Raw genomic sequence first — 27,082 nt, 5'->3', positions numbered from 1 at the left:
ACTATAACGTTATACACTATATACACCTTTCACTTATATAGATATGACCATGATTGGATAATTGCACACATAACAGGATTGCACAGTATAAATATGAATAATGTGTATGCATGTATAAATGTATAAATAACGGATAACATGTTATCAGTATAGTTTGCTTAACTAACAGTATTATGTTACTGTACTCACAAGTATGCACTTGTTCAGCACACCATGTTTATGCTGCGATACATAATTGTAACTGTTGTTATTGTTATTATTTCCATGTAATCTTTAGATGAGCTCTTATCCAAAGAGTCATAAGGCCATGGGAGACGGAGAGTGGATGGCGAGGCTGAGGGCATTTGCCAGCTCTGGGGTTTGGCCTTCTGGAGGAGGTAATAGACCAGCACCAAGGCAGCGGAAGTGGCATGACCTCTATAGGAAGGTAAAGTACAGCAAAATATGCACCTATGACTTATTACGGTCATTACTATGCAGGTCACTTGATGATATACTGCCGATAATATCGATCAGACGCTGAACTGTACACTGAGTGACACACTCCAGGCTAAATAACAATTCTTATTGTTTCAGATTGAGAAATGCCCCATGCAGGCCCGTGGACAGACCAACCTCTTTGGAGGGTCCAAGGTCTGTAATTGTGGATTCCACGCAGTTAAGGTGATCTATTTAAAAATTACATTTCATTATTGTTAATCTTGCATCGCATTTCTGTTACAATGCTGTTATGCTGTTTCTGTTACATCACATGTCGTAATGCTGTTGTTTTAGCAGCCTGCCACTCAGTCTCCTGCTGAAGCCCCGCAGTCTGTGGCCTCAGACTCGGCCCCTGGTGCGACTGCTGCAGCCCCGCGGTCTTTCCTGCTGCCCCCTCCGAGTTTGTCAATGGTGAATATTTTCTTAGTAATTAATGTTTTGTATGAATCATTATATGTGTTGCATCATAAAGTTAACTCTGTTTCTCCTTTCAGTTCACTAAATCACACTTTGGTGGGTCACTGTCTGCCTCACTGAAGCCCAATTTAGTGGCTAGGAGGACCCCCAGCCCTTCTCCTCCTCCATCCTCTGTGAGGACCCCGAGCCCTTCTCCTCCTCCATCCTCTGTGAGGACCCCGAGCCCTGCTCCTCTTCCATCCTTTGTCAGGACCCTGAGCCCTGCTCCATCCTCTGTGAGGACCCCGAGCCGTGCTCCTCCTCCATCCTCTGTGAGGACCCCGAGCCGTGCTCCTCCTCCATCCTCTGTGAGGACCCCGAGCCCTGCTCCTCCTCCATCCTCTGTGAGGACCCTGAGCCGTGCTCCTCCTCCATCCTCTGTGAGGACCCCGAGCCGTGCTCCTCCTCCATCCTCTGTGAGGACCCCGAGCCCTGCTGTAAACACCAGCCTGGCAGTAGCCTCTGTGAGTACAGCGTCTATTCATTGGTCTGGCTCTGTTGTAAGTCATCTTTAGTGTAGCCTTTATTTATGCAATCAAAAATAATTCTTATTTGTTGTTTTCCAAATAGGATGAGTCTGGAGGAGTTCAGCCAGCCACTGCTGCGGCTGCAGCTTCATGCTGGTTGCCGTTTGAGATGAGCAAGACCATCCCTGTGCAGGACCAGAGGTGGATTTCCAACACCCTCTTTAACTCCGGCAAACTGCGCACAGAATTGAAGCTGTGGTACGAGCCCCCGGTCCCAGCCCTCATTTACCACCAGACACCGACACCCGACCGTTTCTTCACCCATCGGCTGATGGTGTGGATGCCCTACCGCCTGTGGAAGGTGAGGGTGTCCTGCCCAGCTTGTGGGAAGCAGCTGACGGGCGCTGGTGTCCACAAGAGGGCTTGGAAGGTCCTGGACATCGACAGGTACTACCTGATGGTGACGGAGGTGCTCAGGTGCTCTGTGTGTTCCCTGAACTATCTGTCGACCAGTCAGACTGTCCGGGACCAGCTGGATCTGCCGCACCAGAAGATGTTCCGGCTGATCCTGACCCGCAAGTGGGTAAAGCAGTTTTGAAAAGATGGTGATTGTGAAGACTTAAACCACTGAAATTACCCTCCAATGAACATGTAACTAATCACTGCAACGATGAAACTATTTTAATTTTAAGTTTTAAAAAACATCAGCTATGATGTACATGCACTCTATGATATTATCACATCTGTCTTATTGTGGCCACCGCCTGGTCACAGGCCTGTACAACAACAACACAACCACTTTGTAAACTGTTTAAATGAGCTCTTAAAGCACTGGACAAAACACCGAACTCATACCACTATTGCAATATCATCGAAAAATACAGCTTATTGAGCTCTGACAATGTTTTGTTTATGACCACTGTTTGTTTATTTTATAAGACACTGCATGGTTTAGCTCCCCCACCCCTTAAACAATTTATTCTAACAGCTCATGGTGAAATAATAATAATAATAGATACACTGTCCCTGTTTTAAATAAACCAATAAATGAAATGAAATGTGCATTTCAGGTATGCTTGTGACATCCGTGTCATTCGGCTGCTTCGGGACCGGACTCTTGGCAACAGTCCAGCACGACTGGCAAAGCAGCTCAGGGAGAACCACGGGGAGGAATGGCTGACCCGGTTGGCACACTATCTCGGGGAGTGTGCTGACTTTGTGGATCGACCCAGCCTCTTCCCAGTGGTTTGCCATGAGCCCCCGGAACCCATTGATGTCCCCACCAGTCGCTGGCTGCTGTCCGTGTACGGGAGGGACATCCTTTCTCGCTTTGACCATATTAAGGCCAGCATCACCTCCACATTTGGTTCCATCTTAAAGATGGACTCAACCAAAAAGGTAATAAATAATCTGACTGTGTAATAGATTTCCATGTACGTAATATATACTACACATTAACGTTGTTGTCAGTGATAACATTACATATGCAGTTATTATAAATGTGTACTGTGTAATAAATCTACATACACTTACTGTTATAGATAATGCGTAATCTTAAACATCACTGTTGTCAAATTCCAGATCACAAAGAAGCTGGCTGGCCACGGCAGGGGGACAGCTCTCTGGGTGACCTCCATCGGCAATGAGGTCGGCCAGATCCTGACCAGTGTCCTGTCGGTGCAGGAGGGGCCGGGACTGGACACGATGGCGTCTGGTGTGATGGAGCGGTACCGCCAGGCAGCTGTTCCACCCCCAGTGCTGCTGTACGTGGACTGTGGCTGCTGTGTGAATGAGGGAGCGAGCAAGCTGCAGACCAGGTTTGCAGAGTGGCCAGACCTCCACATACGGCTAGACATCTGGCATTTTATGAGGAGGCTCGCCGTCGGCTGCACCACAGACGCTCATACCCTGTACCCCACCTTCATGGGCTGCCTGTCTGCATGCATCTTTGAGTGGGATGCAGGGGACCTCACTCTGTTGCGGCAGGCAAAGAGAGAGCAGCTCAGGCAGGAGGGTGTGCCAGCCCTTACTGATCGTCTGGTGGACACAAAAATCAGCAAGAAGGAGCTGAGCCAGTACTGCCGCAGGAGGACACGCGGCGAGGAGGCCACCATCAGCCTCATCGAGCGGCTGCTGCAGGAAATGGGGGGGGCAAACGGGAGAGACCTCATGGGGGTGCCACTGTTGGACCAGGTGCGTATGGAGCACATCTGGCGTGTGCAGGAACGTCACGTCAGGTGCATCCAGGACGTGCCAGGTGTGCAGCTGTACACAAAGACAGGCACCACCACCACCAAGGGGGGCGTTGTCCTGACCAGGTACCGCTGTGCCAGAGGGTCCACATCCCTCGAGTCGTTCCACTGCCACCTGAACAGGTTCATTCCAGGTCGGTGTCTCTCTTATGTATAATATTTCAAATAATTTGTATGTTTTTTTATTAAAGCATCTTTTCATTGGCAATAATATTTTGTTATTTTCCCAGGAACCAGTGCAAACGCACTGAATTTCCAGCTGTACCTCTTGGAAGGCCTGAACAGGTGGAACCAGGATCGGGGGACTGCAGCGGTGACCAGCAAGCCGTCATCTCTCCTCACCTACTCTGGGGATGTGGCCAGCTGTGTCAACACCAACAGCCTGAAGGTGTTTGGCCGAGCATTTGTGCCAACCTTCAGGCCACCTGCCAAATACACTGGTATGTCTAATTGGTATCTGTCTACATAATACTTTTGGTTTGTGTGTTTTCAGTGTTCTAACTTAAGTCTCAACGAGGCTTTATTTGAATCATTCCCATTGCCAAAGCAAACCATACACTCATAAGATGATACAGATCAACTCTGATACTAATATTAAATGGTATCTATATAGAATGCTTTGAATACAACTAATAACGTGTGTGTGCGTGTGCCTGCGTGTGTCTGTCTATCTGTTCTTTTTCATAGGAGAGCTGCTTGGTGTTGACTACCTGCTGAGTCAGACTGGACAGCCCCTGAAGGTGATCCCCGACGCAGAGGAGACAGAGGACATGTTGGAGGATGTAGATGAGGGCGAGGAGGAAGAAGAAGACGAGGGCTTCGAGGAAGATACTGTGTCAGGTCTCCTCGATGACCCAAGCTTCTCTGTCCCCTCCCAGTCTTGTCCCTCCTCTGAACCTCTCTCCTCCCAGGCTGCTGCCTCCTCCCTGGCGCGCTCCCTCCTCCCAGGCTGCTGCCTCCTCCCGGGCTGCTCCCTCCTCCCAGGCTGCTGCCTCCTCCCGGGCTGCTCCCTCCTCCCAGGCTGCTGCCTCCTCCCGGGCTGCTCCCTCCTCCCAGGCTGCTGCCTCCTCCCGGGCTGCTCCCTCCTCCCAGGTTGCTGCCTCCTCCCGGGCTGCTCCCTCCTCCCAGGTTGCTGCCTCCTCCCTGGCTGCTCCCTCCTCCCAGGTTGCTGCCTCCTCCCGGGCTGCTCCCTCCTCCCAGGTTGCTGCCTCCTCCCTGGCTGCTCCCTCCTCCCAGGCTGCTGCCTCCTCCCTGGCTGCTGTGTCCTCCCGGGTTGCTGCCTCATCCCTGGCTACTGTGTCCTCCCTGGCTGCTGCATCCACCCTGCTCTCCCTAGCTGCTGCTTCATCTCTGCCTGCTGCCTCCTCTCAAGCTGCTGCCTCTTCCCAGGCTGCTGCTACCATGCCGCAGCCAGGTGTCTCCTCAGCGCTTGATGCATCTCCTGACGAGTCTGGGGTATGTAAATACATAACTATGTGTAAAGAAATAAAATCAGTGTCTGCGTTTTGTCCCACTTCACTGTCCTCAAATTTTGTTGCTCATCTGTTTTTTGTTAGGCCGTGGATGACTCTGGGGTGCCAGGCATGGACAGAGTTGACAGCTTGGCAGAGTATCTGGTGGAGCTGAGGAACCAGCCCTCTCTGGCCCTAACTAACCAGCAGGTCAGGAACATTTATTGTCTTGCTACTTTCCCTCTGTGCCCTGTCATACATGTTCACACTTGCACATGTTTTTGTCTTTTACTGTGCTGTTGTCTTCTCTCTCTGTTTAGGTGAGCAACATTGTTGCTCTGTGGCAGAACCTGCTGGACTATGACAAGCAGAGGTTGGTGTTTGCTGCCAGACACCAGAGCAGGCTGGACACGGGGAGGTTCAGGTCTCCGAAGAAGAGACAGGAGTTCACTCCAGGGGTGGAGAGTGTGAAGAGGCACGCACTCACCACCACTGCCCCGCTTGCCCAGTGGCCAGATTGCTGCCGCCTGATTGAGACCATCTTTGTCAGGCTCTGTGCCATCCACCGCAGTCCCAAGAAGAGGGGGACTGGCACAGTGTCCAGATGGGATCTCATCCTTGAGGACTACAAGAAAATCAGGCGGCGCATTCTGGTCAATGGGACAGTTATGCAGCAGACCACCCTGCAGCTGGTGGACGTGAGCCACACCACCCTGGTGCAGTGGCACAACAGGACGGTGAAGAGGCAGGACAACACAATTGTGATGCAGGGGCTGAACTTGCCCAGCCGCTTGTCTGTGGCAGCTGACCCTCTCCCCCCTGCTAATGTGCGCCCCCTGTCTGCACCCCTCCAGCCAGGCCCAGCTCACCAGTACCACCTGCCCAGCAGCACCGTGGGCCAGGCGAAGCTGAAGAGGAGGGTATCGCCCACAGTTGCAACACCGGCGGCTGTGAGGCCGCGTCCACAGCGGCAGCTTTTCCCTGCTCCACCCTCGGGCCCTCAGCTGGTGATGCTGGCTCCAGTGACCTCACAGGTGCCTGTCCCGGTCGCTACTCCACAGGCCCTACTTGTCGGCTTCTCCTCTAACCCTCCTGCTCTTGCTCCTGTTCTTGCTCCTGCTCCTGCTCCAGTCCGCCGAAAACTGACCCGCAAAGTACTGCACAACACTTGCAAGAAATGCGGGCAGTTCAGGACAGCGGAGACTGGACACAGCGAGTACAAGGGCATTGTATACTGCCCCTCTGTAGAGGCTGTTCCCAAGGAGCGGTGGTTGGAGGACATAAAAAAAAAAAAATGATTGTTTACCCCCCTCCCAGAGGCATGAACACTGGACACTTTTATTTCTGTATATAGTTCTGTATGTTTTCTGATGGTTATAATGTTCAATACAATTACAATTTTAATATCAATACTGCCTCAGTTCATGTTCATTTTTATGGTTCGTTTTTAATTAATTACACACAGCAAGGAGCAAACCATGGTGAGCTTCAATGCAAGTCCATCACTATTAAAACACATTGTACAAGTGTTCTCCAGTACATTATGCTTTATTCAACAAACATTTTGGGCTTGCCTTTGTCAGGTTTGGTTCTGAGGCTGCTTCTGGTTTCCTTATATACAGTCCATTAATCAGTCATAAGTAGGATGTATGCAAAATAACATCATCATCCTTTATTATCATCATTACTTTGAAAGGAAAAGGATGATGATAATGTTATTTGGTATATTTGGTATCTACCAGTGACAGCTTCCAGTCACATGACTGATCACTGGACTGTGTATAAGGAAACCTGAAACAGCCTCAGACACCACCCTGATTAAACCAAGACAGCAGAAAATAAACACATTTATTCTATATTATATAGAATATTTAATCACTGAACTTGGAGGTATAAAGAATCTACGTATGGATAGTCTAAGTATATAATCTAAACTAGGGAAGGTTTTTTTAATACTAATAGACTAATAAAAAAACTAACAATAATAATATACTAATATTGATTTTTTTTTAAATATTAATAACAATGTATTAACAGTTAATTGCATTGCAAGAGTCTTATATCTATATTATATAAAATATTTAATCTCTGAACTTGGAAGGTATAAAGAATCTACGTATGGATAGTCTAAGTATATAATCTAAACTAGGGAAGTTTTTTTTTAATACTAATAGACTAATAAAAAAACTAACAATAATAATATACTAATATTATTTTTTTTTTAAATATTAATAATAATGTATTAACAGTTAATTGCATTGCAAGAGTCTTATACGTCATTATCTTGAATAAATTCAAGTTTACACAGTCAACACAAACACTTTTATTCTGCATATTATAAACTTCAATCCTGCTAGAGTCAGGATTCGAACCGGCGCTTTTGTGGACGTGTCTTCCTCCTCCGCAACGCACAAAAAATAACTTTTCTTTTCTTTAACAAAAATACTACGGTATATAATGACTTTCAAAAGAATGGGTGCTACAGAATTGTGCTTTCTTCTCTTTTTCTCATTTTTTCTCTCTTTTTTCTCTCTTTTTCCTCTTTTTCTTCTCCCCCCTTCTTTTCCTTTCTTCCCCCCCCATGGTAGACTATTGTTCCCCAGCTTTGGCGCAATCGGTTAGCGCGTTCGGCTGTTAACCGAAAGGTTGGTGGTTCAAGCCCACCCAGGGACGTGTGTTGATATGGGCCGTTGTCATCCTTGAAGATAACACTAGGGTGTCAGATATTGCCCTTTCTTTGCTAAATGTAGACAGGAATTTCACCTGGTAAAAACAGCACCTCTGTGCATTCTCACCTGCACAAACATACAGAACTTTCAGGGCAAATTAACTCTTGTCCCTTTAAAGCCGATCGTAGAAGTCTGGTGTGACTGCCCCCTTGGGGGTGAAACAGATTCTGTTTTTCCCGCAATAATGTCTCCTTACTGTGGCCGATAGCACGGGAGTGCCACGGTGACACTACTCTGATTAACAAGGAGTTTGGGGAACATCCCTGAATAGCGCACACTTTAAGTGAATGGGAGAGGCTGGCAAATGGGGAGCACCCTACATCCTCACTGGAAGAAAGAGGGAGGACTGTCAGGCCGCTCTCTTCTTCTTCTTGGCTGGCTGATCGACAGCTTGGGTGGGCAGTCTCGCCATAGACGAAGTAAGCGTCTGTGCTAGGTGGTCCTCGCCTCCTGCCTGGGTGGAATAGCAGGCATTGGTTGGGGCTTAGGCTCCATTGGGTTCCTAAAATTCAGATGAATTCAAATCAACAGCACAAAGTCAATAATTCAGACAATTAGATTGTTTTTAAAGTGCTCCAACTCTTTGTACGGAAATGCTTACTGACACCTGAAGGTGCTGTAATTTCTAAATGGTCACCAAGCGAATGTGAAGAAAGTAAGGGCGGAGTTATCTGTATGGCCACGCCCTCCCCCAAAAGCGTGGCACAGCTTGGTCTCTGTGGCGCAATCGGTTAGCGCGTTCGGCTGTTAACCGAAAGGTTGGTGGTTCAAGCCCACCCAGGGACGTGCGTTGATATGGGCCTTTGTCATCCTTGAAGACAACACTAGGCTGTCAGATATTGCCCTTTCTTTGCTAAATGGACACAGGAATTTCACCTGTAAAAACAGCACCACTGTACATTCTAACCTGCACAAACATACAGAACTTTCAGGGCAAATTAACTCTTGTCCCTTTAAAGCCGATCGTAGAAGTCTGGTGTGACTGCGCCCTTGGGGGTGAAACAGATTCTGTTTTTCCCGCAATAATGTCTCCTTACTGTGGCCGATAGCACAGGAGTGCCACGGTGACGCTACTCTGATTAACAAGGAGTTTGGGGAACATCCCTGAATAGCGCACACTTTAAGTGAATGGGAGAGGCTGGTGAATGGGGAGCACCTTACATTCTCACTGGAAGACAGAGGGAGGACTGTCAGGCCGCTCTATTCTTCTTCTTGGCTGGCTGATCGACAGCTTGGGTGGGCAGTCTCGCCATAGACGAAGTAAGTGTCTGTGCTAGGTGGTCCTCGCCTCCTGCCTGGGTGGAATAGCAGGCATTGGTTGGGGCTTAGGCTCCATTGGGTTCTTAAAATTCAGATGAATTCAAATCAACAGCACAAAGTCAATAATGATGACAATTAGATTGTTTTTAAAGTGCTCCAACTCTTTGTACGGAAATGCTTACTGACACCTGAAGGTGCTGTAATTTCTAAATGGTCACCAAGCGAATGTGAAGGAAAGTAAGGGCGGAGTTATCTGTATGGCCACGCCCTCCCCCAAAAGCATGGCACAGCTTGGTCTCTGTGGCGCAATTGGTTAGCGCGTTCGGCTGTTAACCGAAAGGTTGGTGGTTCAAGCCCACCCAGGGACGTGTGTTGATATGGGCCGTTGTCATCCTTGAAGATGACACTAGGGTGTCAGATATTGCCCTTTCTTTGCTAAATGTACACAGGAATTTCACCTGGTAAAAACAGCACCACTGTGCATTCTCACCTGCACAAACATACAGAACTTTCAGGGCAAATTAACTCTTGTCCCTTTAAAGCCGATCGTAGAAGTCTGGTGTGACTGCCCCCTTGGGGGTGAAACAGATTCTGTTTTTCCCGCAATAATGTCTCCTTACTGTGGCCGATAGCACGGGAGTGCCACGGTGACGCTACTCTGATTAACAAGGAGTTTGGGGAACATCCCTGAATAGCGCACACTTTAAGTGAATGGGAGAGGCTGGCAAATGGGGAGCACCCTGCATCCTCACTGGAAGAAAGAGGGAGGACTGTCAGGCCGCTCTCTTCTTCTTCTTGGCTGGCTGATCGACAGCTTGGGTGGGCAGTCTCGCCATAGACGAAGTAAGCGTCTGTGCTAGGTGGTCCTCGCCTCCTGCCTGGGTGGAATAGCAGGCATTGGTTGGGGCTTAGGCTCCATTGGGTTCCTAAAATTCAGATGAATTCAAATCAACAGCACAAAGTCAATAATTCAGACAATTAGATTGTTTTTAAAGTGCTCCAACTCTTTGTACGGAAATGCTTACTGACACCTGAAGGTGCTGTAATTTCTAAATGGTCACCAAGCGAATGTGAAGAAAGTAAGGGCGGAGTTATCTGTATGGCCACGCCCTCCCCCAAAAGCGTGGCACAGCTTGGTCTCTGTGGCGCAATCGGTTAGCGCGTTCGGCTGTTAACCGAAAGGTTGGTGGTTCAAGCCCACCCAGGGACGTGCGTTGATATGGGCCTTTGTCATCCTTGAAGACAACACTAGGCTGTCAGATATTGCCCTTTCTTTGCTAAATGGACACAGGAATTTCACCTGTAAAAACAGCACCACTGTACATTCTAACCTGCACAAACATACAGAACTTTCAGGGCAAATTAACTCTTGTCCCTTTCAAGCCGATCGTAGAAGTCTGGTGTGACTGCGCCCTTGGGGGTGAAACAGATTCTGTTTTTCCCGCAATAATGTCTCCTTACTGTGGCCGATAGCACAGGAGTGCCACGGTGACGCTACTCTGATTAACAAGGAGTTTGGGGAACATCCCTGAATAGCGCACACTTTAAGTGAATGGGAGAGGCTGGTGAATGGGGAGCACCTTACATTCTCACTGGAAGACAGAGGGAGGACTGTCAGGCCGCTCTATTCTTCTTCTTGGCTGGCTGATCGACAGCTTGGGTGGGCAGTCTCGCCATAGACGAAGTAAGTGTCTGTGCTAGGTGGTCCTCGCCTCCTGCCTGGGTGGAATAGCAGGCATTGGTTGGGGCTTAGGCTCCATTGGGTTCTTAAAATTCAGATGAATTCAAATCAACAGCACAAAGTCAATAATGATGACAATTAGATTGTTTTTAAAGTGCTCCAACTCTTTGTACGGAAATGCTTACTGACACCTGAAGGTGCTGTAATTTCTAAATGGTCACCAAGCGAATGTGAAGGAAAGTAAGGGCGGAGTTATCTGTATGGCCACGCCCTCCCCCAAAAGCATGGCACAGCTTGGTCTCTGTGGCGCAATCGGTTAGCGCGTTCGGCTGTTAACCGAAAGGTTGGTGGTTCAAGCCCACCCAGGGGCGTGTGTTGATATGGGCCGTTGTCATCCTTGAAGATAACACTAGGGTGTCAGATATTGCCCTTTCTTTGCTAAATGTAGACAGGAATTTCAACTGGTAAAAACAGCACCTCTGTGCATTCTCACCTGCACAAACATACAGAACTTTCAGGGCAAATTAACTCTTGTCCCTTTATAGCCGATCGTAGAAGTCTGGTGTGACTGCCCCCTTGGGGGTGAAACAGATTCTGTTTTTCCCGCAATAATGTCTCCTTACTGTGGCCGATAGCACGGGAGTGCCACGGTGACGCTACTCTGATTAACAAGGAGTTTGGGGAACATCCCTGAATAGCGCACACTTTAAGTGAATGGGAGAGGCTGGCAAATGGGGAGCACCCTGCATCCTCACTGGAAGAAAGAGGGAGGACTGTCAGGCCGCTCTCTTCTTCTTCTTGGCTGGCTGATCGACAGCTTGGGTGGGCAGTCTCGCCATAGACGAAGTAAGCGTCTGTGCTAGGTGGTCCTCGCCTCCTGCCTGGGTGGAATAGCAGGCATTGGTTGGGGCTTAGGCTCCATTGGGTTCCTAAAATTCAGATGAATTCAAATCAACAGCACAAAGTCAATAATGATGACAATTAGATTGTTTTTAAAGTGCTCCAACTCTTTGTACGGAAATGCTTACTGACACCTGAAGGTGCTGTAATTTCTAAATGGTCACCAAGCGAATGTGAAGAACGTAAGGGCGGAGTTATCTGTATGGCCACGCCGTCCCCCAAAAGCATGGCACAGCTTGGTCTCTGTGGCGCAATTGGTTAGCGCGTTCGGCTGTTAACCGAAAGGTTGGTGGTTCAAGCCCACCCAGGGACGTGTGTTGATATGGGCCGTTGTCATCCTTGAAGATGACACTAGGGTGTCAGATATTGCCCTTTCTTTGCTAAATGTACACAGGAATTTCACCTGGTAAAAACAGCACCACTGTGCATTCTCACCTGCACAAACATACAGAACTTTCAGGGCAAATTAACTCTTGTCCCTTTAAAGCCGATCGTAGAAGTCTGGTGTGACTGCCCCCTTGGGGGTGAAACAGATTCTGTTTTTCCCGCAATAATGTCTCCTTACTGTGGCCGATAGCACGGGAGTGCCACGGTGACGCTACTCTGATTAACAAGGAGTTTGGGGAACATCCCTGAATAGCGCACACTTTAATTGAATGGGAGAGGCTGGCAAATGGGGAGCACCCTGCATCCTCACTGGAAGAAAGAGGGAGGACTGTCAGGCCGCTCTCTTCTTCTTCTTGGCTGGCTGATCGACAGCTTGGGTGGGCAGTCTCGCCATAGACGAAGTAAGCGTCTGTGCTAGGTGGTCCTCGCCTCCTGCCTGGGTGGAATAGCAGGCATTGGTTGGGGCTTAGGCTCCATTGGGTTCTTAAAATTCAGATGAATTCAAATCAACAGCACAAAGTCAATAATGATGACAATTAGATTGTTTTTAAAGTGCTCCAACTCTTTGTACGGAAATGCTTACTGACACCTGAAGGTGCTGTAATTTCTAAATGGACACCAAGCGAATGTGAAGGAAAGTAAGGGCGGAGTTATCTGTATGGCCACGCCCTACCCCAAAAGCATGGCACAGCTTGGTCTCTGTGGCGCAATCGGTTAGCGCGTTCGGCTGTTAACCGAAAGGTTGGTGGTTCAAGCCCACCCAGGGACGTGCGTTGATATGGGCCTTTGTCATCCTTGAAGATAACACTAGGGTGTCAGATATTGCCCTTTCTTTGCTAAATGTAGACAGGAATTTCAACTGGTAAAAACAGCACCTCTGTGCATTCTCACCTGCACAAACATACAGAACTTTCAGGGCAAATTAACTCTTGTCCCTTTAAAGCCGATCGTAGAAGTCTGGTGTGACTGCCCACTTGGGGGTGAAACAGATTCTGTTTTTCCCGCAATAATGTCTCCTTACTGTGGCCGATAGCACGGGAGTGCCACGGTGACGCTACTCTGATTAACAAGGAGTTTGGGGAACATCCCTGAATAGCGCACACTTTAAGTGAATGGGAGAGGCTGGCAAATGGGGAGCACCCTACATCCTCACTGGAAGAAAGAGGGAGGACTGTCAGGCCGCTCTCTTCTTCTTCTTGGCTGGCTGATCGACAGCTTGGGTGGGCAGTCTCGCCATAGACAAAGTAAGCGTCTGTGCTATGTGGTCCTCGCCTCCTGCCTGGGTGGAATAGCAGGCATTGGTTGGGGCTTAGGCTCCATTGGGTTCCTAAAATTCAGATGAATTCAAATCAACAGCACAAAGTCAATAATGATGACAATTAGATTGTTTTTAAAGTGCTCCAACTCTTTGTACGGAAATGCTTACTGACACCTGAAGGTGCTGTAATTTCTAAATGGTCACCAAGCGAATGTGAAGAAAGTAAGGGCGGAGTTATCTGTATGGCCACGCCCTCCCCCAAAAGCATGGCACAGCTTGGTCTCTGTGGCGCAATCGGTTAGCGCGTTCGGCTGTTAACCGAAAGGTTGGTGGTTCAAGCCCACCCAGGGACGTGTGTTGATATGGGCCGTTGTCATCCTTGAAGATAACACTAGGGTGTCAGATATTGCCCTTTCTTTGCTAAATGTAGACAGGAATTTCAACTGGTAAAAACAGCACCTCTGTGCATTCTCACCTGCACAAACATACAGAACTTTCAGGGCAAATTAACTCTTGTCCCTTTAAAGCCGATCGTAGAAGTCTGGTGTGACTGCCCCCTTGGGGGTGAAACAGATTCTGTTTTTCCCGCAATAATGTCTCCTTACTGTGGCCGATAGCACGGGAGTGCCACGGTGACGCTACTCTGATTAACAAGGAGTTTGGGGAACATCCCTGAATAGCGCACACTTTAAGTGAATGGGAGAGGCTGGCAAATGGGGAGCACCCTGCATCCTCACTGGAAGAAAGAGGGAGGACTGTCAGGCCGCTCTCTTCTTCTTCTTGGCTGGCTGATCGACAGCTTGGGTGGGCAGTCTCGCCATAGACGAAGTAAGCGTCTGTGCTAGGTGGTCCTCGCCTCCTGCCTGGGTGGAATAGCAGGCATTGGTTGGGGCTTAGGCTCCATTGGGTTCCTAAAATTCAGATGAATTCAAATCAACAGCACAAAGTCAATAATGATGACAATTAGATTGTTTTTAAAGTGCTCCAACTCTTTGTACGGAAATGCTTACTGACACCTGAAGGTGCTGTAATTTCTAAATGGTCACCAAGCGAATGTGAAGAAAGTAAGGGCGGAGTTATCTGTATGGCCACGCCGTCCCCCAAAAGCATGGCACAGCTTGGTCTCTGTGGCGCAATTGGTTAGCGCGTTCGGCTGTTAACCGAAAGGTTGGTGGTTCAAGCCCACCCAGGGACGTGTGTTGATATGGGCCGTTGTCATCCTTGAAGATGACACTAGGGTGTCAGATATTGCCCTTTCTTTGCTAAATGTACACAGGAATTTCACCTGGTAAAAACAGCACCACTGTGCATTCTCACCTGCACAAACATACAGAACTTTCAGGGCAAATTAACTCTTGTCCCTTTAAAGCCGATCGTAGAAGTCTGGTGTGACTGCCCCCTTGGGGGTGAAACAGATTCTGTTTTTCCCGCAATAATGTCTCCTTACTGTGGCCGATAGCACGGGAGTGCCACGGTGACGCTACTCTGATTAACAAGGAGTTTGGGGAACATCCCTGAATAGCGCACACTTTAAGTGAATGGGAGAGGCTGGCAAATGGGGAGCACCCTGCATCCTCACTGGAAGAAAGAGGGAGGACTGTCAGGCCGCTCTCTTCTTCTTCTTGGCTGGCTGATCGACAGCTTGGGTGGGCAGTCTCGCCATAGACGAAGTAAGCGTCTGTGCTAGGTGGTCCTCGCCTCCTGCCTGGGTGGAATAGCAGGCATTGGTTGGGGCTTAGGCTCCATTGGGTTCTTAAAATTCAGATGAATTCAAATCAACAGCACAAAGTCAATAATGATGACAATTAGATTGTTTTTAAAGTGCTCCAACTCTTTGTACGGAAATGCTTACTGACACCTGAAGGTGCTGTAATTTCTAAATGGACACCAAGCGAATGTGAAGGAAAGTAAGGGCGGAGTTATCTGTATGGCCACGCCCTACCCCAAAAGCATGGCACAGCTTGGTCTCTGTGGCGCAATCGGCTAGCGCGTTCGGCTGTTAACCGAAAGGTTGGTGGTTCAAGCCCACCCAGGGACGTGCGTTGATATGGGCCTTTGTCATCCTTGAAGATAACACTAGGGTGTCAGATATTGCCCTTTCTTTGCTAAATGTAGACAGGAATTTCAACTGGTAAAAACAGCACCTCTGTGCATTCTCACCTGCACAAACATACAGAACTTTCAGGGCAAATTAACTCTTGTCCCTTTAAAGCCGATCGTAGAAGTCTGGTGTGACTGCCCACTTGGGGGTGAAACAGATTCTGTTTTTCCCGCAATAATGTCTCCTTACTGTGGCCGATAGCACGGGAGTGCCACGGTGACGCTACTCTGATTAACAAGGAGTTTGGGGAACATCCCTGAATAGCGCACACTTTAAGTGAATGGGAGAGGCTGGCAAATGGGGAGCACCCTACATCCTCACTGGAAGAAAGAGGGAGGACTGTCAGGCCGCTCTCTTCTTCTTCTTGGCTGGCTGATCGACAGCTTGGGTGGGCAGTCTCGCCATAGACAAAGTAAGCGTCTGTGCTATGTGGTCCTCGCCTCCTGCCTGGGTGGAATAGCAGGCATTGGTTGGGGCTTAGGCTCCATTGGGTTCCTAAAATTCAGATGAATTCAAATCAACAGCACAAAGTCAATAATGATGACAATTAGATTGTTTTTAAAGTGCTCCAACTCTTTGTACGGAAATGCTTACTGACACCTGAAGGTGCTGTAATTTCTAAATGGTCACCAAGCGAATGTGAAGAAAGTAAGGGCGGAGTTATCTGTATGGCCACACCCTCCCCCAAAAGCATGGCACAGCTTGGTCTCTGTGGCGCAATCGGTTAGCGTGTTCGGCTGTTAACCGAAAGGTTGGTGGTTCAAGCCCACCCAGGACGTGTGTTGATATGGGCCGTTGTCATCCTTGAAGATAACACTAGGGTGTCAGATATTGCCCTTTCTTTGCTAAATGTAGACAGGAATTTCAACTGGTAAAAACAGCACCTCTGTGCATTCTCACCTGCACAAACATACAGAACTTTCAGGGCAAATTAACTCTTGTCCCTTTAAAGCCGATCGTAGAAGTCTGGTGTGACTGCCCCCTTGGGGGTGAAACAGATTCTGTTTTTCCCGCAATAATGTCTCCTTACTGTGGCCGATAGCACGGGAGTGCCACGGTGACGCTACTCTGATTAACAAGGAGTTTGGGGAACATCCCTGAATAGCGCACACTTTAAGTGAATGGGAGAGGCTGGCAAATGGGGAGCACCCTACATCCTCACTGGAAGAAAGAGGGAGGACTGTCAGGCCGCTCTCTTCTTCTTCTTGTCTGGCTGATCGACAGCTTGGGTGGGCAGTCTCGCCATAGACGAAGTAAGCGTCTGTGCTAGGTGGTCCTCGCCTCCTGCCTGGGTGGAATAGCAGGCATTGGTTGGGGCTTAGGCTCCATTGGGTTCTTAAAATTCAGATGAATTCAAATCAACAGCACAAAGTCAATAATGATGACAATTAGATTGTTTTTAAAGTGCTCCAACTCTTTGTACGGAAATGCTTACTGACACCTGAAGGTGCTGTAATTTCTAAATGGTCACCAAGCGAATGTGAAGGAAAGTAAGGGCGGAGTTATCTGTATGGCCACGCCCTCCCCCAAAAGCATGGCACAGCTTGGTCTCTGTGGCGCAATAGGTTAGCGCGTTCGGCTGTTAACCGAAAGGTTGGTGGTTCAAGCCCACCCAGGGACGTGTGTTGATATGGGCCGTTGTCATCCTTGAAGATAACACTAGGGTGTCAGATATTGCCCTTTCTTTGCTAAATGTAGACAGGAATTTCAACTGGTAAAAACAGCACCTCTGTGCATTCTCACCTGCACAAACATACAGAACTTTCAGGGCAAATTAACTCTTGTCCCTTTAAAGCCGATCGTAGAAGTCTGGTGTGACTGCCCACTTGGGGGTGAAACAGATTCTGTTTTTCCCGCAATAATGTCTCCTTACTGTGGCCGATAGCACGGGAGTGCCACGGTGACGCTACTCTGATTAACAAGGAGTTTGGGGAACATCCCTGAATAGCGCACACTTTGAGTGAATGGGAGAGGCTGGCAAATGGGGAGCACCCTACATCCTCACTGGAAGAAAGAGGGAGGACTGTCAGGCCGCTCTCTTCTTCTTCTTGGCTGGCTGATCAACAGCTTGGGTGGGCAGTCTCGCCATAGACGAAGTAAGCTTCTGTGCTATGTGGTCCTCGCCTCCTGCCTGGGTGGAATAGCAGGCATTGGTTGGGGCTTAGGCTCCATTGGGTTCCTAAAATTCAGATGAATTCAAATCAACAGCACAAAGTCAATAATGATGAAAATTAGATTGTTTTTAAAGTGCTCCAACTCTTTGTACGGAAATGCTTACTGACACCTGAAGGTGCTGTAATTTCTAAATGGTCACCAAGCGAATGTGAAGAATGTAAGGGCGGAGTTATCTGTATGGCCACGCCCTCCCCCAAAAGCATGGCACAGCTTGGTCTCTGTGGCGCAATTGGTTAGCGCGTTCGGCTGTTAACCGAAAGGTTGGTGGTTCAAGCCCACCCAGGGACGTGTGTTGATATGGGCCGTTGTCATCCTTGAAGATGACACTAAGGTGTCAGATATTGCCCTTTCTTTGCTAAATGTACACAGGAATTTCACCTGGTAAAAACAGCACCACTGTGCATTCTCACCTGCACAAACATACAGAACTTTCAGGGCAAATTAACTCTTGTCCCTTTAAAGCCGATCGTAGAAGTCTGGTGTGACTGCCCACTTGGGGGTGAAACAGATTCTGTTTTTCCCGCAATAATGTCTCCTTACTGTGGCCGATAGCACGGGAGTGCCACGGTGACGCTACTCTGATTAACAAGGAGTTTGGGGAACATCCCTGAATAGCGCACACTTTAATTGAATGGGAGAGGCTGGCAAATGGGGAGCACCCTGCATCCTCACTGGAAGAAAGAGGGAGGACTGTCAGGCCGCTCTCTTCTTCTTCTTGGCTGGCTGATCGACAGCTTGGGTGGGCAGTCTCGCCATAGACGAAGTAAGCGTCTGTGCTAGGTGGTCCTCGCCTCCTGCCTGGGTGGAATAGCAGGCATTGGTTGGGGCTTAGGCTCCATTGGGTTCTTAAAATTCAGATGAATTCAAATCAACAGCACAAAGTCAATAATGATGACAATTAGATTGTTTTTAAAGTGCTCCAACTCTTTGTACGGAAATGCTTACTGACACCTGAAGGTGCTGTAATTTCTAAATGGTCACCAAGCGAATGTGAAGGAAAGTAAGGGCGGAGTTATCTGTATGGCCACGCCCTCCCCCAAAAGCATGGCACAGCTTGGTCTCTGTGGCGCAATCGGTTAGCGCGTTAGGCTGTTAACCGAAAGGTTGGTGGTTCAAGCCCACCCAGGGACGTGTGTTGATATGGGCCGTTGTCATCCTTGAAGATAACACTAGGGTGTCAGATATTGCCCTTTCTTTGCTAAATGTAGACAGGAATTTCACCTGGTAAAAACAGCACCTCTGTGCATTCTCACCTGCACAAACATACAGAACTTTCAGGGCAAATTAACTCTTGTCCCTTTAAAGCCGATCGTAGAAGTCTGGGCCCTGTACTACGAAGCAAGTTCAACATATCCAGGATATCTTTTCCTTATCCAGATTCACTAAGCGGGACAATTGCAATCACGCTAAGCGGTCACACGACGGCGGTTATCAACTCGGTATATCAACCCAGGTTTCTCCAACCTGGATATGAGCGCGTGCACATAAAAGGCGCGGTGTTTTCAGCGCATGACCAATCGCAAGCATGGAGAAGTCCGCTGTCAGAGCCGCTTATTTCAGTAGCGAAGAGCAACCAATAATTTTACGGAAATATGATGAGTATAGGCATATAATACAGGCAAAAAGCAACACAGTTGCAGCTGCAAAATGCAGGAAAGACAGCTGGCAAAAGATCGCTGACTGTATAAATGCGTAAATTCATAGGGATATAAACATATATTTGAATATTCTGGGAATCTTAATCTTAAACTGTAAACCATGATCAGCAATATTAAAATAATAAAAGGCTTGCAATATTTCAGTTGATTTGTAATGAATCCAGAATGTATGACATTTTTTTTGTTTTTGTGTTTGCATTACAGAAAATCACAATATTCTAATTTTCTGAGACAGTCTGTATATATTGGTTCTATAACTATTGTTGTTGACCGATAACTTGTGCTGATGCTGTACCAAAGAATTGGGTTTTTTTATTTATTTTATTTAATTTTTTATTTTTTCAGGAGGGAGGTATTTAGTATTTTAAAGTGACTTCTCAGAATGTTCGAGGGACGAAATTGAAAATCCCTTTTTTGCTATCCCCTTACAAATGCATCTTCTTTTTCATTTCTTCTTGATTTATTTATTTAATTGGTATTAGTTTTGGATTGACTGTACATCGGATTTTGGGTGATGATTTGTTTTATTTATTCATTGATTGATTTATTTTTTATTTTCTCCTCCACCTCTTTTTTCTTTTTTTCCTTTTTTTTTGGATCGTTCATACAGGTACTCATCAGGGAAAGCAAAGGGGTTTTGGTGGTCCCTGAATACGCGTTCTCTTCGGAGGGATCCTCTCACGATCCGCGCACCAAGCTCCACTGGATTCTCTTCGAAAGGGCATGTCATTTTCCAAGAGAGCTGATTGGTCAGTGGGCGGTGCTTTTATACCCGGCGATCTGTATCTCGAACATAACCTGCTCCGGAGCAGGTTAGCGGTTCAGCATAAGTTACCATGGCGATGTGCCCCGCTAAGAAGTGAACCACCGTCGTAGTCCTGAAAACCCAGGGTTAAACCTGAAGTTACCTCGCTAACCCCAAATCCCGCTTCGTAGTACAGGCCCCTGGTGTGACTGCCCACTTGGGGGTGAAACAGATTCTGTTTTTCCCGCAATAATGTCTCCTTACTGTGGCCGATAGCACGGGAGTGCCACGGTGACGCTACTCTGATTAACAAGGAGTTTGGGGAACATCCCTGAATAGCGCATACTTTAAGTGAATGGGAGAGGCTGGCAAATGGGGAGCACCCTACATCCTCACTGGAAGAAAGAGGGAGGACTGTCAGGCCGCTCTCTTCTTCTTCTTGGCTGGCTGATCGACAGCTTGGGTGGGCAGTCTCGCCATAGACGAAGTAAGCGTCTGTGCTATGTGGTCCTCGCCTCCTGCCTGGGTGGAATAGCAGGCATTGGTTGGGGCTTAGGCTCCATTGGGTTCCTAAAATTCAGATGAATTCAAATCAACAGCACAAAGTCAATAATGATGACAATTAGATTGTTTTTAAAGTGCTCCAACTCTTTGTACGGAAATGCTTACTGACACCTGAAGGTGCTGTAATTTCTAAATGGTCACCAAGCGAATGTGAAGAAAGTAAGGGCGGAGTTATCTGTATGGCCACGCCGTCCCCCAAAAGCATGGCACAGCTTGGTCTCTGTGGCGCAATTGGTTAGCGCGTTCGGCTGTTAACCGAAAGGTTGGTGGTTCAAGCCCACCCAGGGACGTGTGTTGATATGGGCCGTTGTCATCCTTGAAGATGACACTAGGGTGCCAGATATTGCCCTTTCTTTGCTAAATGTACACAGGAATTTCACCTGGTAAAAACAGCACCACTGTGCATTCTCACCTGCACAAACATACAGAACTTTCAGGGCAAATTAACTCTTGTCCCTTTAAAGCCGATCGTAGAAGTCTGGTGTGACTGCCCCCTTGGGGGTGAAACAGATTCTGTTTTTCCCGCAATAATGTCTCCTTACTGTGGCCGATAGCACGGGAGTGCCACGGTGACGCTACTCTGATTAACAAGGAGTTTGGGGAACATCCCTGAATAGCGCACACTTTAAGTGAATGGGAGAGGCTGGCAAATGGGGAGCACCCTGCATCCTCACTGGAAGAAAGAGGGAGGACTGTCAGGCCGCTCTCTTCTTCTTCTTGGCTGGCTGATCGACAGCTTGGGTGGGCAGTCTCACCATAGACGAAGTAAGCGTCTGTGCTAGGTGGTCCTCGCCTCCTGCCTGGGTGGAATAGCAGGCATTGGTTGGGGCTTAGGCTCCATTGGGTTCCTAAAATTCAGATGAATTCAAATCAACAGCACAAAGTCAATAATGATGAAAATTAGATTGTTTTTAAAGTGCTCCAACTCTTTGTACGGAAATGCTTACTGACACCTGAAGGTGCTGTAATTTCTAAATGGTCACCAAGCGAATGTGAAGAAAGTAAGGGGCGGAGTTATCTGTATGGCCACGCCCTCCCCCAAAAGCATGGCACAGCTTGGTCTCTGTGGCGCAATTGGTTAGCGCGTTCGGCTGTTAACCGAAAGGTTGGTGGTTCAAGCCCACCCAGGGACGTGTGTTGATATGGGCCGTTGTCATCCTTGAAGATGACACTAGGGTGTCAGATATTGCCCTTTCTTTGCTAAATGTACACAGGAATTTCACCTGGTAAAAACAGCACCACTGTGCATTCTCACCTGCACAAACATACAGAACTTTCAGGGCAAATTAACTCTTGTCCCTTTAAAGCCGATCGTAGAAGTCTGGTGTGACTGCCCCCTTGGGGGTGAAACAGATTCTGTTTTTCCCGCAATAATGTCTCCTTACTGTGGCCGATAGCACGGGAGTGCCACGGTGACGCTACTCTGATTAACAAGGAGTTTGGGGAACATCCCTGAATAGCGCACACTTTAATTGAATGGGAGAGGCTGGCAAATGGGGAGCACCCTGCATCCTCACTGGAAGAAAGAGGGAGGACTGTCAGGCCGCTCTCTTCTTCTTCTTGGCTGGCTGATCGACAGCTTGGGTGGGCAGTCTCGCCATAGACGAAGTAAGCGTCTGTGCTAGGTGGTCCTCGCCTCCTGCCTGGGTGGAATAGCAGGCATTGGTTGGGGCTCAGGCTCCATTGGGTTCTTAAAATTCAGATGAATTCAAATCAACAGCACAAAGTCAATAATGATGACAATTAGATTGTTTTTAAAGTGCTCCAACTCTTTGTACGGAAATGCTTACTGACACCTGAAGGTGCTGTTATTTCTAAATGGTCACCAAGCGAATGTGAAGGAAAGTAAGGGCGGAGTTATCTGTATGGCCACGCCCTCCCCCAAAAGCATGGCACAGCTTGGTCTCTGTGGCGCAATCGGTTAGCGCGTTCGGCTGTTAACCGATAGGTTGGTGGTTCAAGCCCACCCAGGGACGTGTGTTGATATGGGCCGTTGTCATCCTTGAAGATAACACTAGGGTGTCAGATATTGCCCTTTCTTTGCTAAATGTAGACAGGAATTTCACCTGGTAAAAACAGCACCTCTGTGCATTCTCACCTGCACAAACATACAGAACTTTCAGGGCAAATTAACTCTTGTCCCTTTAAAGCCGATCGTAGAAGTCTGGGCCCTGTACTACGAAGCAAGTTCAACATATCCAGGATATCTTTTCCTTATCCAGATTCACTAAGCGGGACAATTGCAATCACGCTAAGCGGTCACACGACGGCGGTTATCAACTCGGTATATCAACCCAGGTTTCTCCAACCTGGATATGAGCGCGTGCACATAAAAGGGGCGGTGTTTTCAGCGCATGACCAATCGCAAGCATGGAGAAGTCCGCTGTCAGAGCCGCTTATTTCAGTAGCGAAGAGCAACCAATAATTTTACGGAAATATGATGAATATAGGCATATAATACAGGCAAAAAGCAACACAGTTGCAGCTGCAAAATGCAGGAAAGACAGCTGGCAAAAGATCGCTGACTGTATAAATGCGTAAATTCATAGGGATATAAACATATATTTGAATATTCTGGGAATCTTAATCTTAAACTGTAAACCATGATCAGCAATATTAAAATAATAAAAGGCTTGCAATATTTCAGTTGATTTGTAATGAATCCAGAATGTATGACATTTTTTTTGTTTTTGTGTTTGCATTACAGAAAATCACAATATTCTAATTTTCTGAGACAGTCTGTATATATTGGTTCTATAACTATTGTTGTTGACCGATAACTTGTGCTGATGCTGTACCAAAGAATTGGGTTTTTTTATTTATTTTATTTTATTTTTTATTTTTTCAGGAGGGGGGTATTTAGTATTTTAAAGTGACTTCTCAGAATGTTCGAGGGACGAAATTGAAAATCCCTTTTTTGCTATCCCCTTACAAATGCATCTTCTTTTTCATTTCTTCTTGATTTATTTATTTAATTGGTATTAGTTTTGGATTGACTGTACATCGGATTTTGGGTGATGATTTGTTTTATTTATTCATTGATTGATTTATTTTTTATTTTCTCCTCCACCTCTTTTTTCTTTTTTTCCTTTTTTTTTGGATCGTTCATACAGGTACTCATCAGGGAAAGCAAAGGGGTTTTGGTGGTCCCTGAATACGTGTTCTCTTCGGAGGGATCCTCTCACGATCCGCGCACCAAGCTCCACTGGATTCTCTTCGAAAGGGCATGTAATTTTCCAAGAGAGCTGATTGGTCAGTGGGCGGTGCTTTTATACCCGGCGATCTGTATCTCGAACATAACCTGCTCCGGAGCAGGTTAGCGGTTCAGCATAAGTTACCATGGCGATGTGCCCCGCTAAGAAGTGAACCACCGTCGTAGTCCTGAAAACCCAGGGTTAAACCTGAAGTTACCTCGCTAACCCCAAATCCCGCTTCGTAGTACAGGCCCCTGGTGTGACTGCCCACTTGGGGGTGAAACAGATTCTGTTTTTCCCGCAATAATGTCTCCTTACTGTGGCCGATAGCACGGGAGTGCCACGGTGACGCTACTCTGATTAACAAGGAGTTTGGGGAACATCCCTGAATAGCGCACACTTTAAGTGAATGGGAGAGGCTGGTGAATGGGGAGCACCCTACATCCTCACTGGAAGACAGAGGGAGGACTGTCAGGCCACTCTATTCTTCTTCTTGGCTGGCTGATCGACAGCTTGGGTTGGCAGTCTCGCCATAGACGAAGTAAGCGTCTGTGCTAGGTGGTCCTCGCCTCCTGCCTGGGTGGAATAGCAGGCATTGGTTGGGGCTTAGGCTCCATTGGGTTCTTAAAATTCAGATGAATTCAAATCAACAGCACAAAGTCAATAATGATGACAATTAGATTGTTTTTAAAGTGCTCCAACTCTTTGTACGGAAATGCTTACTGACACCTGAAGGTGCTGTAATTTCTAAATGGTCACCAAGCGAATGTGAAGGAAAGTAAGGGCGGAGTTATCTGTATGGCCACGCCCTCCCCCAAAGGCATGGCACAGCTTGGTCTCTGTGGCGCAATCGGTTAGCGCGTTCGGCTGTTAACCGAAAGGTTGGTGGTTCAAGCCCACCCAGGGACGTGTGTTGATATGGGCCGTTGTCATCCTTGAAGATAACACTAGGGTGTCAGATATTGCCCTTTCTTTGCTAAATGTAGACAGGAATTTCAACTGGTAAAAACAGCACCTCTGTGCATTCTCACCTGCACAAACATACAGAACTTTCAGGGCAAATTAACTCTTGTCCCTTTAAAGCCGATCGTAGAAGTCTGGTGTGACTGCCCACTTGGGGGTGAAACAGATTCTGTTTTTCCCGCAATAATGTCTCCTTACTGTGGCCGATAGCACGGGAGTGCCACGGTGACGCTACTCTGATTAACAAGGAGTTTGGGGAACATCCCTGAATAGCGCACACTTTAATTGAATGGGAGAGGCTGGCAAATGGGGAGCACCCTGCATCCTCACTGGAAGAAAGAGGGAGGACTGTCAGGCCGCTCTCTTCTTCTTCTTGGCTGGCTGATCGACAGCTTGGGTGGGCAGTCTCACCATAGACGAAGTAAGCGTCTGTGGTAGGTGGTCCTCGCCTCCTGCCTGGGTGGAATAGCAGGCATTGGTTGGGGCTTAGGCTCCATTGGGTTCCTAAAATTCAGATGAATTCAAATCAACAGCACAAAGTCAATAATTCAGACAATTAGATTGTTTTTAAAGTGCTCCAACTCTTTGTACGGAAATGCTTACTGACACCTGAAGGTGCTGTAATTTCTAAATGGTCACCAAGCGAATGTTAAGAAAGTAAGGGCGGAGTTATCTGTATGGCGACGCCCTCCCCCAAAAGCATGGCACAGCTTGGTCTCTGTGGCGCAATCGGTTAGCGCGTTCGGCTGTTAACCGAAAGGTTGGTGGTTCAAGCCCACCCAGGGACGTGTGTTGATATGGGCCGTTGTCATCCTTGAAGATGACACTAGGCTGTCAGATATTGCCCTTTCTTTGCTAAATGTACACAGGAATTTCACCTGGTAAAAACAGCACCACTGTGCATTCTCACCTGCACAAACATACAGAACTTTCAGGGCAAATTAACTCTTGTCCCTTTAAAGCCGATCGTAGAAGTCTGGTGTGACTGCCCCCTTGGGGGTGAAACAGATTCTGTTTTTCCCGCAATAATGTCTCCTTACTGTGGCCGATAGTACGGGAGTGCCACGGTGACGCTACTCTGATTAACAAGGAGTTTGGGGAACTTCCCTGAATAGCGCACACTTTAAGTGAATGGGAGAGGCTGGCAAATGGGGAGCACCCTGCATCCTCACTGGAAGAAAGAGGGAGGACTGTCAGGCCGCTCTCTTCTTCTTCTTGGCTGGCTGATCGACAGCTTGGGTGGGCATTCTCGCCATAGACGAAGTAAGCGTCTGTGCTAGGTGGTCCTTGCCTCCTGCCTGGGTGGAATAGCAGGCATTGGTTGGGGCTTAGGCTCCATTGGGTTCCTAAAATTCAGATGAATTCAAATCAACAGCACAAAGTCAATAATTCAGACAATTAGATTGTTTTTAAAGTGCTCCAACTCTTTGTACGGAAATGCTTACTGACACCTGAAGGTGCTGTAATTTCTAAATGGTCACCAAGCGAATGTGAAGAAAGTAAGGGCGGAGTTATCTGTATGGCGACGCCCTCCCCCAAAAGCATGGCACAGCTTGGTCTCTGTGGCGCAATCGGTTAGCGCGTTCGGCTGTTAACCGAAAGGTTGGTGGTTCAAGCCCACCCAGGGACGTGTGTTGATATGGGCCGTTGTCATCCTTGAAGATGACACTAGGCTGTCAGATATTGCCCTTTCTTTGCTAAATGTACACAGGAATTTCACCTGGTAAAAACAGCACCACTGTGCATTCTCACCTGCACAAACATACAGAACTTTCAGGGCAAATTAACTCTTGTCCCTTTAAAGCCGATCGTAGAAGTCTGGTGTGACTGCCCCCTTGGGGGTGAAACAGATTCTGTTTTTCCCGCAATAATGTCTCCTTACTGTGGCCGATAGTACAGGAGTGCCACGGTGACGCTACTCTGATTAACAAGGAGTTTGGGGAACTTCCCTGAATAGCGCACACTTTAAGTGAATGGGAGAGGCTGGCAAATGGGGAGCACCCTGCATCCTCACTGGAAGAAAGAGGGAGGACTGTCAGGCCGCTCTCTTCTTCTTCTTGGCTGGCTGATCGACAGCTTGGGTGGGCATTCTCGCCATAGACGAAGTAAGCGTCTGTGCTAGGTGGTCCTCGCCTCCTGCCTGGGTGGAATAGCAGGCATTGGTTGGGGCTTAGGCTCCATTGGGTTCCTAAAATTCAGATGAATTCAAATCAACAGCACAAAGTCAATAATTCAGACAATTAGATTGTTTTTAAAGTGCTCCAACTCTTTGTACGGAAATGCTTACTGACACCTGAAGGTGCTGTAATTTCTAAATGGTCACCAAGCGAATGTGAAGAAAGTAAGGGCGGAGTTATCTGT

At 47.7% G+C, this 27,082-nt stretch overlaps 20 non-coding genes across 20 annotated transcripts; all 20 read left to right on the top strand.

The window, feature by feature from the left end:
* The first annotated feature begins 7,708 nt into the window (after positions 1-7,708).
* On the top strand, positions 7,709-7,779 carry trnan-guu (transfer RNA asparagine (anticodon GUU)). The gene has a single exon. It is a non-coding gene; the product is annotated as a tRNA-Asn (tRNA).
* A 768-nt stretch (positions 7,780-8,547) lies between these two features.
* Positions 8,548-8,621, top strand: trnan-guu (transfer RNA asparagine (anticodon GUU)). Its single transcript has one exon. It is a non-coding gene; the product is annotated as a tRNA-Asn (tRNA).
* A 768-nt stretch (positions 8,622-9,389) lies between these two features.
* Positions 9,390-9,463, top strand: trnan-guu (transfer RNA asparagine (anticodon GUU)). The gene has a single exon. It is a non-coding gene; the product is annotated as a tRNA-Asn (tRNA).
* Positions 9,464-10,231: 768 nt separating this feature from the next.
* trnan-guu (transfer RNA asparagine (anticodon GUU)) lies at positions 10,232-10,305 on the top strand. The gene has a single exon. It is a non-coding gene; the product is annotated as a tRNA-Asn (tRNA).
* Positions 10,306-11,073: 768 nt separating this feature from the next.
* Positions 11,074-11,147, top strand: trnan-guu (transfer RNA asparagine (anticodon GUU)). Its single transcript has one exon. It is a non-coding gene; the product is annotated as a tRNA-Asn (tRNA).
* Positions 11,148-11,915: 768 nt separating this feature from the next.
* trnan-guu (transfer RNA asparagine (anticodon GUU)) lies at positions 11,916-11,989 on the top strand. The gene has a single exon. It is a non-coding gene; the product is annotated as a tRNA-Asn (tRNA).
* Positions 11,990-12,758: 769 nt separating this feature from the next.
* Positions 12,759-12,832, top strand: trnan-guu (transfer RNA asparagine (anticodon GUU)). The gene has a single exon. It is a non-coding gene; the product is annotated as a tRNA-Asn (tRNA).
* Positions 12,833-13,600: 768 nt separating this feature from the next.
* trnan-guu (transfer RNA asparagine (anticodon GUU)) lies at positions 13,601-13,674 on the top strand. The gene has a single exon. It is a non-coding gene; the product is annotated as a tRNA-Asn (tRNA).
* Positions 13,675-14,442: 768 nt separating this feature from the next.
* On the top strand, positions 14,443-14,516 carry trnan-guu (transfer RNA asparagine (anticodon GUU)). Its single transcript has one exon. It is a non-coding gene; the product is annotated as a tRNA-Asn (tRNA).
* A 769-nt stretch (positions 14,517-15,285) lies between these two features.
* trnan-guu (transfer RNA asparagine (anticodon GUU)) lies at positions 15,286-15,359 on the top strand. Its single transcript has one exon. It is a non-coding gene; the product is annotated as a tRNA-Asn (tRNA).
* Positions 15,360-16,127: 768 nt separating this feature from the next.
* On the top strand, positions 16,128-16,200 carry trnan-guu (transfer RNA asparagine (anticodon GUU)). The gene has a single exon. It is a non-coding gene; the product is annotated as a tRNA-Asn (tRNA).
* A 769-nt stretch (positions 16,201-16,969) lies between these two features.
* Positions 16,970-17,043, top strand: trnan-guu (transfer RNA asparagine (anticodon GUU)). Its single transcript has one exon. It is a non-coding gene; the product is annotated as a tRNA-Asn (tRNA).
* A 768-nt stretch (positions 17,044-17,811) lies between these two features.
* trnan-guu (transfer RNA asparagine (anticodon GUU)) lies at positions 17,812-17,885 on the top strand. The gene has a single exon. It is a non-coding gene; the product is annotated as a tRNA-Asn (tRNA).
* Positions 17,886-18,654: 769 nt separating this feature from the next.
* Positions 18,655-18,728, top strand: trnan-guu (transfer RNA asparagine (anticodon GUU)). The gene has a single exon. It is a non-coding gene; the product is annotated as a tRNA-Asn (tRNA).
* Positions 18,729-20,780: 2,052 nt separating this feature from the next.
* Positions 20,781-20,854, top strand: trnan-guu (transfer RNA asparagine (anticodon GUU)). Its single transcript has one exon. It is a non-coding gene; the product is annotated as a tRNA-Asn (tRNA).
* Positions 20,855-21,623: 769 nt separating this feature from the next.
* Positions 21,624-21,697, top strand: trnan-guu (transfer RNA asparagine (anticodon GUU)). Its single transcript has one exon. It is a non-coding gene; the product is annotated as a tRNA-Asn (tRNA).
* Positions 21,698-22,466: 769 nt separating this feature from the next.
* Positions 22,467-22,540, top strand: trnan-guu (transfer RNA asparagine (anticodon GUU)). Its single transcript has one exon. It is a non-coding gene; the product is annotated as a tRNA-Asn (tRNA).
* Positions 22,541-24,593: 2,053 nt separating this feature from the next.
* Positions 24,594-24,667, top strand: trnan-guu (transfer RNA asparagine (anticodon GUU)). Its single transcript has one exon. It is a non-coding gene; the product is annotated as a tRNA-Asn (tRNA).
* Positions 24,668-25,435: 768 nt separating this feature from the next.
* trnan-guu (transfer RNA asparagine (anticodon GUU)) lies at positions 25,436-25,509 on the top strand. The gene has a single exon. It is a non-coding gene; the product is annotated as a tRNA-Asn (tRNA).
* A 768-nt stretch (positions 25,510-26,277) lies between these two features.
* trnan-guu (transfer RNA asparagine (anticodon GUU)) lies at positions 26,278-26,351 on the top strand. Its single transcript has one exon. It is a non-coding gene; the product is annotated as a tRNA-Asn (tRNA).
* Positions 26,352-27,082: the final 731 nt, after the last annotated feature.

Source organism: Cololabis saira, chromosome 8 (assembly GCF_033807715.1).
Source record: "Cololabis saira isolate AMF1-May2022 chromosome 8, fColSai1.1, whole genome shotgun sequence".
Classification (NCBI taxonomy): Eukaryota; Metazoa; Chordata; class Actinopteri; order Beloniformes; family Belonidae; genus Cololabis; species Cololabis saira.
This window is presented reverse-complemented; position numbering and strand designations above follow the sequence as displayed.